This window comes from Leptidea sinapis, chromosome 4 (assembly GCF_905404315.1).
Source record: "Leptidea sinapis chromosome 4, ilLepSina1.1, whole genome shotgun sequence".
Taxonomy (NCBI): Eukaryota; Metazoa; Arthropoda; class Insecta; order Lepidoptera; family Pieridae; genus Leptidea; species Leptidea sinapis.
Window position 1 is genome coordinate 8,964,591 of NC_066268.1, and position 13,771 is coordinate 8,978,361.

General features: G+C 31.9%; 1 protein-coding gene across 2 annotated transcripts in view; it reads right to left on the reverse strand.

Moving 5' to 3' along the window:
• The window catches only part of LOC126979707 (mushroom body large-type Kenyon cell-specific protein 1), a 260,963-nt gene that overhangs the window by 137,246 nt on the left and 109,946 nt on the right, over positions 1–13,771 (reverse strand). Inside the window, exon 1 of one of the 2 annotated variants that reach the window (XM_050829176.1) lies at positions 7,191–7,675. The exons of the other annotated variant lie outside the window; for it this stretch is intronic. The gene's annotated coding sequence lies outside the window, so the exon portion shown is untranslated. Of the gene's footprint in view, positions 1–7,190; positions 7,676–13,771 lie in introns of those variants that run through there. 2 annotated transcript variants of the gene reach the window in all.

The window sequence follows — 13,771 nt, forward strand, 5'->3', positions numbered from 1 at the left end:
AGTTTACGAAAACGTATTGAATTAATAGTGTTTTAACACTATTTTATGAAATATTTATAATTAAAATTCTAAATGGTTTCAAGATATATAACGAATACAAAAAATAACGATAGTCGCAAACATCAGAAAATTATAGGAACCAACTTCATCCTGTCATTTTGTGTTACAGTGATGCGCGCGCTTCTTAAAATTTCACTCTCATCATATTTTCATAACGCACCTAAAGAAGTATAACTTCAACAATGTCTGCCAAAGTGAATAAATAATGTACAAAAAATAATTAAAGATAATTACAATTGCAGCGATAATGCGCTTCCTCCCAATATCAGAATGAGGTCAAGCTTCCTGGTCTCCGAACTTGCCACAAGTTAGCACATCAACCTGAAGTCGTGGATGAATAAAATATAATCTTAGTAAAAAATCGCCATTTCGAAGTGTGAAATTTTTTTTATGAGAAAAATGGTAGGAGAGTGATACGCCCGGCAAGCTTTCTGAAAATAGCATATTAAGTCTCAGCAACCTAGTAATATCTGATTTACTGCTTCATAGGAGAAGGTATTATTAATATGACAATGTTAATATTTTTAAAAGAAATACACATGGTATAGAGAGTAGGAATAGTAATAGACAAGAATATAGTATAGGTAGGTATGATAGATTTGATTGGATACGCTGCGCATTGCTAATAAATAATAATTCATAAGCAAAACGTAACACATGCTACAACTGCAATATTTTGTATACAAATTACGCACAAGTTGATTGTTTAAAATTCGTCAAACAAACAAATAAATATACGGAAGAAATTGTAGTGTTAATCATAATGTTTTGAGATGAAACTAAATAAGAAACAGATGAAACCAAGGCATTACATTCAAACAAGATGAGTTCTAAATTTAAATTTTATCGAAGCCTTAGATAATAAAATCAAAATGGCGTCTGCTTATGTCACACGACACAAGTGAAAGCTTTATAAAGGCGAGTTTAATAATAGGTAATGTCACTATTTTCGTTGTTGTATATTCGTTAAGTAATACCAATTACAATATAATAAATAAATGTAGTTGTGTAAAATTGTTTTGACAGATCACGCTCCCTTATAGCCTAAACACAGGGTCGGACCTTAGCTGACATCTCAATACTTTTTATCTATATGGCCGAACCTACAAAATAAGATGCTGAATGCACATAAAGTTTTTGCTTCAAAATGTTAATGAGAAGTTGTAATCAATATGTCATTTACACATTACACTCCAGGTTGTTTTATTAGAAGGGCTATCTTCTTAAAACTACAATGACCATAAATAATACCGTACATCGGGAAGGGAATTTTCCTCTTAGGTCAGAAGCCTATTATTGAATGGTAGTGAATACATTCAGTAAGTGATACAAATTAATAGATACATTTAAATATAATATTTAATTTCGATATTAAAATTATGTTTTTCAGTAAGTTACTGAGTTACACTATAACACTTAAGAAGCAAAATTTGGAATGTATATATATCCAACATAGAAATGTGCCATTACTTTTGCGTGTTTTTAACATTGATTGGAGTATTTGTAGAATCTGTGTAAATTTTTCATATCAGCGATTACTAAAGTAATTAAATCGCTGAATAGTTTACGAAAACGTATTGAATTAATAGTGTTTTAACACTATTTTATGAAATATTTATAATTAAAATTCTAAATGGTTTCAAGATATATAACGAATACAAAAAATAACGATAGTCGCAAACATCAGAAAATTATAGGAACCAACTTCATCCTGTCATTTTGTGTTACAGTGATGCGCGCGCTTCTTAAAATTTCACTCTCATCATATTTTCATAACGCACCTAAAGAAGTATAACTTCAACAATGTCTGCCAAAGTGAATAAATAATGTACAAAAAATAATTAAAGATAATTACAATTGCAGCGATAATGCGCTTCCTCCCAATATCAGAATGAGGTCAAGCTTCCTGGTCTCCGAATGACATATGATATCGCCGAAAATCGAATCAAGCCTTTGAAAGCGAAAGGGCACAGTTGTGTATGTGTGTGTACTCAACTCAATTTATAATGAAAACATCTGCCAGCGCACCGTTAGGCTGCGTTCAGAATACTAAACGAACTTACAGCGTTATAAAGTGAAATAAATTTGTATTTTAATTAGCAGTTTACATGAATTTTTTAAATTAGTATTTCTACTGGTGGTACATAATGTTTAAGTTATTTATTTTTTCGTTATGTTGCGAACGATGGTGTGAGTCCTCTCTCAGGAATTTAAATAGTTGAAATTTATAGCAAATTTCTACACCATTAGTCAACATAACAAATTAAAAGCTATCCAAATAAGACACAAAAAATAAAAATCTATAAAATATTGCGAAACACAATCTAAAATTTGGCAAGAACTAACAGAATATCCTAATTTGTTTAAGCACATAATAAATATAATTCATAATATAATAATATCTGTTAAACATAAAATTGACATTGAGTCTCTTTTTTTTTAAATTAGTTTAACATTGCGTTGTTTAATAGTATAGTCGACTTTATGGGCACATAATGTTTCGCTAGTTTTGGAGATAAATTTGTTAAGTGTTTCATGTGATAAACATTTTACTTTTTCATATTTTTATCATTTTGTATAGGTATTATGTTTTGTAGGTGCCTAAGCACATTAGTTAGGTACATATCTTTAATTATTTTAACTTCGATCGCTACAATCGAAAGATTACAATGTCCTTTACCAAAAATATACCAAAACGGGCTGTTTCAATCGAAAAACACAGACAAATAATAATATCATTACGAACACAGCTTAATGTCGAGGACAATGCATTGACCGCGGCCTCCAGACAAAATTAAAAAAAAAACACTTTCGCCGTCTCGACGCTCGCTCCCGCCAAAATTAACTGACCTCATTTTTCGTGAACCTCCTTATTGGTTTTTTGGCGGGCTCTTTTTGTTGTTGCATTGAAATGTAAAAACGTAAAGCACAAAGGGTATTAATTTAAAAATAATGATCTGTACTGTGTAAGATGTTTTAAATGAAATTTACTTTAAAAGGTTATAATTTAAATACGTCAGCGTAATATTATACTAATAATGAGTTAGTTTTAAGATGAGTTAAATTTTTCTCTGGATTTTGGAGTTTAGGAGTTTGGATTAAGATCAGAATTTTCGTATGTTTTTTTGAAAAGTAAGCACTTAAATATTCTGAAAACTACCTACCTACATTTGATTTTGTTATTTGTTTTTATCAATTCATTATCTTCAAAAATATTTTTATCGTGAGGTTACAGAAGGGTAATTTCAATTGATTAGCACATAGGTTCAAAAAATACATTTTTGTGTATTGAAATAAACATTTTAAAAACTTTTGGAAATTTATATAAGTAGGTAAGATACATTTATATACCCTGTAGTTTGGAAATCAAAAAATAAGAGAAATAATATATTTATTTATAGAATAAAATACTTTGTTTTTGTTTTTTTTTTAAATAAAGCTGAGAGATTAAGTGTTCAAGTCTCTCTGACTATAAGTTAGGTTCAATGTTATATTGAATTGTACTGGTTTTAGCTCGGAGGCTTCGTAGGCGGACGTGGAGGCACCTGTTGTGACCAACTATTATGTAAATAATACTAACTCTCCTATTCATAAACGCCTTGCCATATCTACATTCAATACATAACACTTCTTATTGATTTAAAATATTAACGTTATTTGTGGCATTGTAATATTTAGTACAGCTCTGTAGAACAAGATCGTGGGGAATTCAACATAAAATTCTTCAGTTTTCGAGGACTACCTAAGAATTGGTAATAAATAAATTGAATATAGAATATATATATAGTTTTATTTCATTGCGTGGGTTTATAAGTCGTTGCTATTATAATCCAATGATTTTAAGACTTTTTTGTCTCAATTTGATATTAGATACAGATAAGAAATAAAAATGAAAAGATTTCTAACAGTGAAAGTGTTGCAAAAGAACATTGACTACGATTTTTACCTATTTTTAGATTATATAAATATTAAAACCACTTAATTTATTTTATTTTATATGAAAAAGTGCTTGATGTCTGTTTATGTTCACAAACCAAATTGAAAAATATTAAACAGAAATATATTTATTGTAGCTTCTAGGTATTTCGCTGAATTTTTTTTCAATAGGTGTAGGCCGTCGGTTTGTGCAAATTATAGGACCTACACCTTATATAAAACCAAATTGAAAATAGTTTATTCAATAAATAACATTTGCAAAAGATACTTATCAACCTTCAACGCAAAAGTGTTATAAGTTTAACGTTTCTATTTGTGTGTCGCATTCTTACTCTCAAAGTAATAGACAAATTATGAAGCAGGTTGTTGGTTTGAAATCTGGTGTGATGGTTTTGTTAGATATAAAAATACATCGGTATGAAACTATTAATTTTTTTAATTGTTTTATGATTGATGGGGAATCTGTCCGTGAATATGTCCACGTGGAATTTTGTTACGCTCCAACTCTTACACTGAGATCTATAGAATGAACTTAGACTTTGCTCAGACTTTACTTACGTAAAACTTCGATGAGAAACCTAGCGTAATATTTGATTAAATTTTTAAAGTCAAATGACATCTGAAATTATACTGCGCTTAAGTCAAGACAGCCCAATGCAAGAGCCAAGTTCGCGTTTTATCACACTCAGCTAAGTTTTACATAAGTAAACTCTGAGCAAAATCTAAGTATGTTCTATAGATCTAAGCCTCAGGGAACATCTCAAAGTTTTCATCAAAATAGGTTGAGCAGTTAAGCCGTATGAGCAACAGTCACACATACTAAGATTCTTTCATATTTATTACGTTTTAACACATTAACTATATTTAATACAACTCAGAATAATATGGTATTAAAGTTATTTGCTGGAATAAAAGACATTGAATAGATAAAATCTCGATCAAACGTTTAATATTGAGAATGTAGTTGCGACAGCTTTCTAACGCTGAAACTGATTATTGTTATTTATAAAACTCGATAGAATAAACTAGTTCACATAATTATAAGTGTTTTATATAGTGACAATAACTGTTCGGACAATAATCATAAATAATGGACAGTATTCGTTATGTTAAGATCAAGTAAAAAAAAGGTTTTTGTTATTTTTAAATTAGTCTTTGTCTATGAAAATGAAATATTAAACTATGTAACATTAATTATTGTGCCTATTTATAATGGCGCGTTCTAATCATTTTGATCATTAGCTAAAAATAAGTGCCTCAATTGACACAGTATGATTAGAATGGCGCGTATTTCTAAATCCAACATGGCGGCGCGGGCGCCTGGTAGTAACATTGACAATCGCTCGCCTTGGCCGCGCGCGCGCAACGAGTCGCAATCGCAAACTTGAACTTAATGTTGCCGGGAATGAGGGGGCTTTCAATCATCTAATATTATTATACATGTATTGTTTTAATCCTGAAAATAAATAAAACAGGTTTCTCTATTGATAAGTAATATTATCAACTATAGTTCCCACATTATAAGACATCGTATTATGATACGAAACTCTCAACTCTAGGGCCCAAAACATAAGGTGTTTACAGGTTAATAAGATATTCGTTGCTACAAATAAAACGCGTAGATACATAATCCTTAAAGTCTGCCTTTGTGATCCGTCTGATGTTGAAGCTATAGCTTAATTTTCTTAATAAATATTAAAAATGAATAAGACTCAAGTATAAGATAAATCCTAACTTCAGTTATTCGACACTACCAACTATTTGCCTACTATCTTTTTTTCTATGTACTTTATTAAGTGTCATACTTTTTATATATGAAAAAGCCCATTAAGACAACTTTATTTTTGAGACATTTAGAAAATGATTCATTCATTCAAGCTATCATATCGGTTTCAAATTATAACTGCAATATTACATAATTATTTAACTATAAAATATAATACTTAACTATTAATTGTTTAAGGTCTATGTGTGTTTTTTTAAAGTGTAATAAAAAACATTAGATTGCGCAGTATTAATTAATATGATCACAGATTTTTATGTTATCATATGAAGTCTTTTAATTAATACAAAACTATATTATATCAATCGTTCAACGGTTGAGAATTTTTTATATTAAACATCTTGCAAACTTCAGTAGGCTTAAGTTCCTATACAGACTTTTTCCCCCAAATTTATCCAAATTTGATTACACCCACTCATAGTTATTTAATATACATTCGTTTTTCATATGGATTATTACGTAGGTTAAAATAAAATAGTAAAATTAAAAAATATATGCAAATTAAAAATAAGCCGATAAAACGAAATATCTCTACAAAATGTAGAGCATTTATACCCAGTTATAGGCAAACGTATAGATAAAGAAAGCATCATAAATTTAAGACACAAATTAATATTTTTAGAAGAAATAACCTTTAACACAGATATTAATATAAATAATTTAGGTATGAGAATTGGATTGCGTGAAAACTCATGTAAAATGTTTATTATCCAGGCAATTTTTTTTTGTTCTTTCATTCACCTTTAAGAATAAAGTGAAAGTTTACATTACACATTTAAAACAAAGCGAAATGATCACAACAAAACAAAATTGTCAAAACAAAACAAAAGTTGAGTAAAAGCGGACCGCGCGCCGTTGTTAAAAAGTTCCGACGGTAAATTTTTTAGCCTACAATTTTAGCGATCGCTTAAAGTATGTTTAAAATAATATCTACCCTTAATAAAAAACTTACAATACTTAGTATGTCTGATTTGGAACACGTTTTAATTAAATTTGGTTAGAGTATGTTATTCTTATATAGAAAAACTAAAACTTTAATATTTTGTTCTAGGTAGAAATGTTTAAAATATAGCATTTGTATTGACAATGTATTAAAAGTGTTTGAAATTTTAAATTGTAATTCTAAATTGTAATTGAATATTTTTATCGCCATTGGCCTTCGGAAAGAATATAGGTTGCAATTTATTATCGCACACATGTTTCAATTACGCACACATACAACATCGTTGTAGAAAAAGAGTGGGACAGATAATGTTAGGTGGGGCGAACGGGTGGGGGATTAGTGTGAAAAACGCAAAAAATGTGCGTGAACCTAACGCACACTAATTCATTTCACATACGCACACAGCTAAACAATCAAGATTAAGGGCACAATCGAAGGGTTAAAGCCATTTCAATTTATCGTACTCACATGCGTCAGAGGTGGCCGTTTCCTCCTCGGTCCAGTTTGACACTTCGGTGGTAATTTTTGAAAAATAAAAAGAAAAACGAAAATAAAACAAAAAGTTCCAATTTCAAATCGACGTCACCTCATCAACACAGATCCCTTTAATCGTTCGAGTATACACTGTCACTAAATATACACATCACGTTCTCACAAAAATATAAAGACTCTTTTTAAAAATAGTTTCGGGTCCTAAGTTTCGGTATGATATGTGTACATCACAAAAACACTGGAATACCCAAAATATGCCACTTCGCGCTTGATATGAATATAATTTTTTTTTAATAAAAATAGATTCTTTTTTCAAATTATTTAAAGTTTCGGAGGTTTTTAGCGGTTATGTCGCGTGTTGTGGTCCTGTTTTATATTGTAAGCGGAAATGCGACTCGCTACCGATTGTGCATAGACGGGACTGCACTCAGAGCGCACACTGTACTAGACCGCGTGCGTACTTAGCCATTACCTTGTATTTACTGCGACGAATGCAGCGGACCGCGCCCTCTTGATACTTGATGCACTGTGATGCACATTTATTAAGTATCATTTATATGCGATTTGAGTAAAGTTTCTTACATTAATTATTAGACGTAATTTTGTCTTAGTTTGTAAAGATTAATTTGAAGTTTTCTTCACGAAAATAAAAATATTTAAAAATATAAATAACAAAAGTAATGAAAACGAAGTGAATGTTTAACCTGTATTCATCAAATATAGAAGTGTATTTTATGTCCCAAACTGTAGATATTTATTTTGCTAATGTAATAAATCAATCTAAATATAATTTATATATTTAGATTAACTACATTCAATGTAGGTTTTTATTGAACCACATAATATAAGAAAAAAATTAAATTATTAAGTACCAAGGTTGTGAAAATTAAAATCAGATTTAGTTTTGAACTGGCACGTAAGTATGATTTTTATTTCAATGACTTGTAAGATGGTAGTGAACTCAATAACAACCGGTCGCAGTATACAACACACATGCGCAGAATGCAACTTCGTTCACAAAACGCTTTGTATGTGTGAGTGATAGCGTTTGTACGAACCTTGGCTATTTAGCTCTACTTACTCTTGGGTAACGTCTTAATTTTGCCGCGTAAATTCAAAAATCGAATATGCTCCCGGGTTTTTCGAGTTTCAAATACATAGGCTACCGTCTAGTCGGATATGTTTGTGTGCTTTTTTATCGTTTTTTTCTCAAAGTGTGGGTGTACTTATTTCATTTGTGTGAGTTAAAGTTTGAATGTGTGCGTTGTTCTTTAAGAAAAGGTTGGTGAAAAATTTTGTCTGAATCCGTCTAGATGGCGTTGGATGCTATGACTTGAATGGCATCTAATACTTTGTTAAGTATTTTGTTGTGCTACGAACGCTACTAGGATATCTATAAGTTACTAGATATAACTATGACTTTGTGAGGACGGCTGTTTTAAAGTAATAGCACAGTTGATAGTTTTTAGAATGAAATAATTATATATTCAGGTAAGAAAATAAAACGTTCACGTGTACATATTGTAAGTGTGAATTATGCTTGTTCTTAATACTTAGCATTTCACACATAGATAAATAGGTAGCAACCCGAAAACTTGAGAAAGTGGACTTTTTACGTGTTTGCTTCACGTATCCCGACTTCAGTTCTCATTGGGTACTATTTTATTTAATTACCTAATGAATTATAATTGAAAAATGAAAAATAAGAACAGTGTTAAATAATTATACTATAGTTTTTAATTATTTTTAACCGACTCCAAAAAAGGAGGAGGTTCTCAATTCGTCGGTATGTTCTTTTTTTATGTTTGTTATGATATATCGACTCGTAACTTTTTACTATTTTTTGCGAGATTGTATAAATATTTCCAATTTTATTCTTTTCCGGTACCATTTTACTTCTTGAATACCAAAAACAGGATTTTTTTAAAGTCCACTGTCTGTCTTATGAGCTTTTCTTATTTTTGTATCTAATCGTCCTTTTTTTCTTTTCTGTTACTACAGTTTTCCTAAAAGCTCATGAAAGCCTCTATGGGATTTTCTCGGAATCTTCGATGTTAGAATTTTTCACAAATTTTGACGGTATTTCCTTCAAGTCAATTTTATTTACAAATTGAGAATACCTACGCCTTAATACTTCCAAAGTTGACAAGTTTGACTTGCAACATAAACTCCAACTGCATAAATAACTTTGTAATCTTTTATTTAACATATGGGATTACAAAGTTATTTATGCAGTTGGGTTATCTAAAACATTGGACCGAAATTTTTGACTTGAAAATTTACTTTTTAGTTTTTCCTTGACTTATACACTAAACACTAATAGACAAGGGTCGATAATTTTTGAAACAAAAAAAAATAATAGTGGGATGAAATCCATTGGAAAAGGAAGAGAATATAACGAAAATGAAAGAAAAAATAAATTACATACGATCTCAGGTCGGCAAGTGGGGGTGTTTAAGGGTATAAAACGGTTTATCTCGATTTTCAGCAAAACTACAAGTCCTATGGAAAAAAGGTAAATCGCAAAGTTGTAGGTAATAAAAAGATCTACAACTTTTATTTTTACACTTTTTTCACATAACCTCAAAATATATTATGTGAAAAATTCAAAAATCAAAGTTGGTGGTTTTTTATTATTATCTTTTACAAAAGAATTCTTTTTCAAAATTTTAAAAACTGTAACCGTTTTTGCCTGACAAGTCGGAAAAAGTCAGCAACGCTTGGACTTATCTTTCCTTAGTATAATAAATCTAAAAATAGTGACGCATTATATGTTGTGATAATTTAAATTGTTATTTTTTATATTTAAACATCGGATTCCAGAATCGGACCGGCATTCCAAACTCATAAAACTCTATAACGAGTACGATCTATGCCAGAAAATGAAGGGCATATTTTTCGCTTTGTAATTTCGTCAGGCTTTCGAAATAAAATCAATATGGGGCATGTCATCTGCAAACCAGATTTATTAACGAGTGAGCGATCTGTCGGGCGCAGGTTCGATTACCTTAATACCCGAGTGACACATTTGGAGGTTTTTTAATAGAATTATTCATTTCGTAGCCTTAATATGCATTTGTAGGACAATTTTTCGTTCTGTGAAAAACTACTTCAAATATATGTTAACAAAAGTATAGAATCTTCATTTAATATAAGCAAAAAATGTCTTTGTCGTAAATCCTACTACTCCAAAACTGAATATCTAAGTGATCGGACAGCATGAGACTATATTATTATTTTTTTTTATATTATTTTTTGAATTTTGAATATTGTATATGTTATTAAAAAAGCGCAAAAAAAGAATGCTGAGAGAGTATCTTGCGCCGCTTCTTCTCTCACGGCGCCATTCGTTTCCGAAGCGGTAGTATTATTAGAAATGACATCAAAATGAATTCTCAAGGAATCAATTTTGAGGAAATAAATACCTTTTATGGCTTTTAGCATTTTCTGTCCACTACTAATGTTTGTCTCAATATATTTTGACACGATAATATTAAGTTAGAAAGAGGTTATTAATTATTATAAATTAATTTTAATTAATTGATAGCTTTAATTGTTGTTTGTCTTTTTAGGTAAGATATAATATTATTTTTTGTTTTCTAATAAAATTATCTATTTTTAGAGTAACACAATTTGGCTTTGTTATACCATACTATAAACCAACATAACTTAAGAGTAAATTTAAAACTATCCTTAGGTTAAGGATTGGTCTCCACTGCACTCCAACTAGATACCCCACTACCTAAGAACTTTTTATTATAGCAATTATTAGATGTTTTTGTGTGTGGCATTTTGACACTCAATTGCATTTTTAAAATTTTGTAACTTATTAATTTTGTAATTAAAAATACAAAATACTTACTGAGGGTATGTGAGCCCAGAGTCTTTCTTATTTCTTGTAGTGTTATTTTTTCCAAAGTTTTCGTTTCACTTATTAGCAAAGCTTAACAGAACATGTGGCACGTCAACGTCACACATTGTTCGACACTGACTCGAGTACGTCCACTTGGGCGTAATATTAGTTACATTTTGCGACTACTTGAAGGCTTGATTCTTTGGCATTGCGAAGAGATGTGGCTTCTCTCTGCATCTTCTACCGCATTTATCACGGGGAGTGCTCAGAGGAGCTGTATGGGGTTGGTTACAGCGGTCGAATTCCAGCATTGGACATTGCATCAAAATGCAAAATACCACCAGCATCACGTTCACGTCAGGCATTCCACAGCCGCGCGTTTTGTAATAAATTTCTTGCGTCGCAAAGCCACTTTGTGGAATCAATTACCGGCTGCTGTTTTCCGAAGCAATACGAGTTAGGGACCTTCAAGTTAAAATCATACTCCCACCTTAAAGGCCGCTAATGCATCTGTTGACTCCTGTTGTTGCGGATATCCATGGGCGGTTACCTCACCACTCTCTATCCCGTGAGCCTCTTGCCAAAACAACTGAATTGTTAATAAAAGTATATATAGGGTGTCCAAAATTAATTTCACATCAATTAAGGGCTAATATTTTCATAGAACATATTATTTGTGTTTTGGCCAGTAATTTTTTTCCAGTTTGGCTGTAAATACCATTGTTCTAAAAATTCTTATAATATTGCTAGCTTTCTTTTAGAATCTATCATTTACAAACAGAATCTTTAAAATCTGACTCGCAGTTACAGAGATAAAGGCACTTAAAAAAAGTTCAATACTTTTACAATAGATAATTAAAATTATACATAGATACTAAACTGAATGATTTTCCGAAAGTGTCTCGCTAAAGCACAGGTAATTGTTAACGTACAAATGAACAGCAGCGTATCGGCAACATCAAAGCGAACCAACCCAGTGGTTTGTGTCGACGACCACCGATGAACAGACGGGCTTACATGCAATTATTATTACATTACACCTTACACACGATAGATCAATGCGAAATTTGATGAGACGAAATATCAAACTACCCTCATCATTGCTATTTTGTTAAAATTACATACGCTAGTGAACCTTTTGTTTTGTTCATAGATCATTCAATCAAGACTGACAGCTGTGAAAACGTCAAATTTGAGTTTTACAGTTATCCTCTATTCTGTGCAATGAATGCACACAGACACATAGTCTAACACAAATTGCGAGTATTAGACGTAGTTTGTCACGCACACTTCTAAACCAGGCCTGTTTTCTGTAGCTCTATCTAGAAGTTTTTGTCATTCTTCTGGTGTATTTACGACCATGAGTGGAGGGAAGTTATCACTTACAGTCTTCAGTCTCTCCTTGTTTTTCCATAAAAACATATACTGGATGGTAAGTTAATCACAGGAGCGTCTTTAAGGTGGGTTTACATGCTTTTCTTAATTGAATTAAAATATTTTTTGTCAAAATAGGATATGAAAACACTTATTGAAAGTCAAAAAGTATCACGCATTCGGAAATTTATGACTCAGACCTGAGGAGATCAGGCGCAAGAAAAAAGTTCCGTGTCGACCTGGAAGCTCATTCCACAGTTTGGTTGTACGCGTGGAGTAGAGTTCCTTGACAATATGGAGGATATGCTTTTTTTATGAAAATAAGGGATGAGACGAGCAGGACGTTCAGCTGATGGTAATTGATACGCCCTACCCATTGCTATGCAGTGCCGCTCAGGATTCTTCAAAAAATTGTGAGCGGAACTACAATTGCGCTCGTCATCTTGAGACATACGTTAAGTCTCATTTTCCTAGTAATTTCACTAGCTACGGCGCCCTTTAGACCGAAATACAGTAATGTTTACACATTACTGGGCCGAACTACTACAAATAGGCGCCGTTGTGGTACCCATAATCAAGCCGGCATCATGTGCAAAGGAGCCTCCCACTGGTAAGGCTACATCAACATTGTGTGGGTAAGGGGATGTGGCGCGATATTGGAAAATAGTGGAAAAACTTGGTTTAGTTTACCCTAAACATAATTCTAGTCATAAGTTTTGTTACATATAAATATGCATTTATTTTTTATGACGTAGTTTAATCTTAATAAAAATTAATTTAATATTTTGATTGAAGCCTCGTCTATAACTAACGAAGAATCGATTTTAAATGACTACCTTTGGCGTTAGTGCACGCCTTTGGGAGGCTATGGGAAATTTTGTCATTCTCATTCTAGAGATTTCATATGCAACTCGATATCGGTGTGTCATTTAGAGCACCACATGTTTTTAAAACTAACCGTAATTTGCTGTGCAAGTAACGCCAACGTCCAGGCAACGCCAAGTGTTCGATCAGTCCTCGATTCGACGTGGTCAAGGGTTTCGACTCCGGATACTGGGGTGCCCCAGACCAGAGATTAGACCAATGCTGCATATGTTGCAATAACTACACCTAATAGACCGCAGAGTTAAGGCTGATTTACATTGATACAGTAGCTGGCGCCAGCAATACTTGATCCCGGGGCTGCCACTGGCACTGGCTTTGGAATTTGGATCGCGTCGTTTACACGCGTTCAGTAGTAATTTCTGCTTTGTTATTTTTTAAAAGTGATATCCTTTACTTTTCGGATTAAGTAACCAAAATTTATGAACGATGCGGGACTAGAACCCGC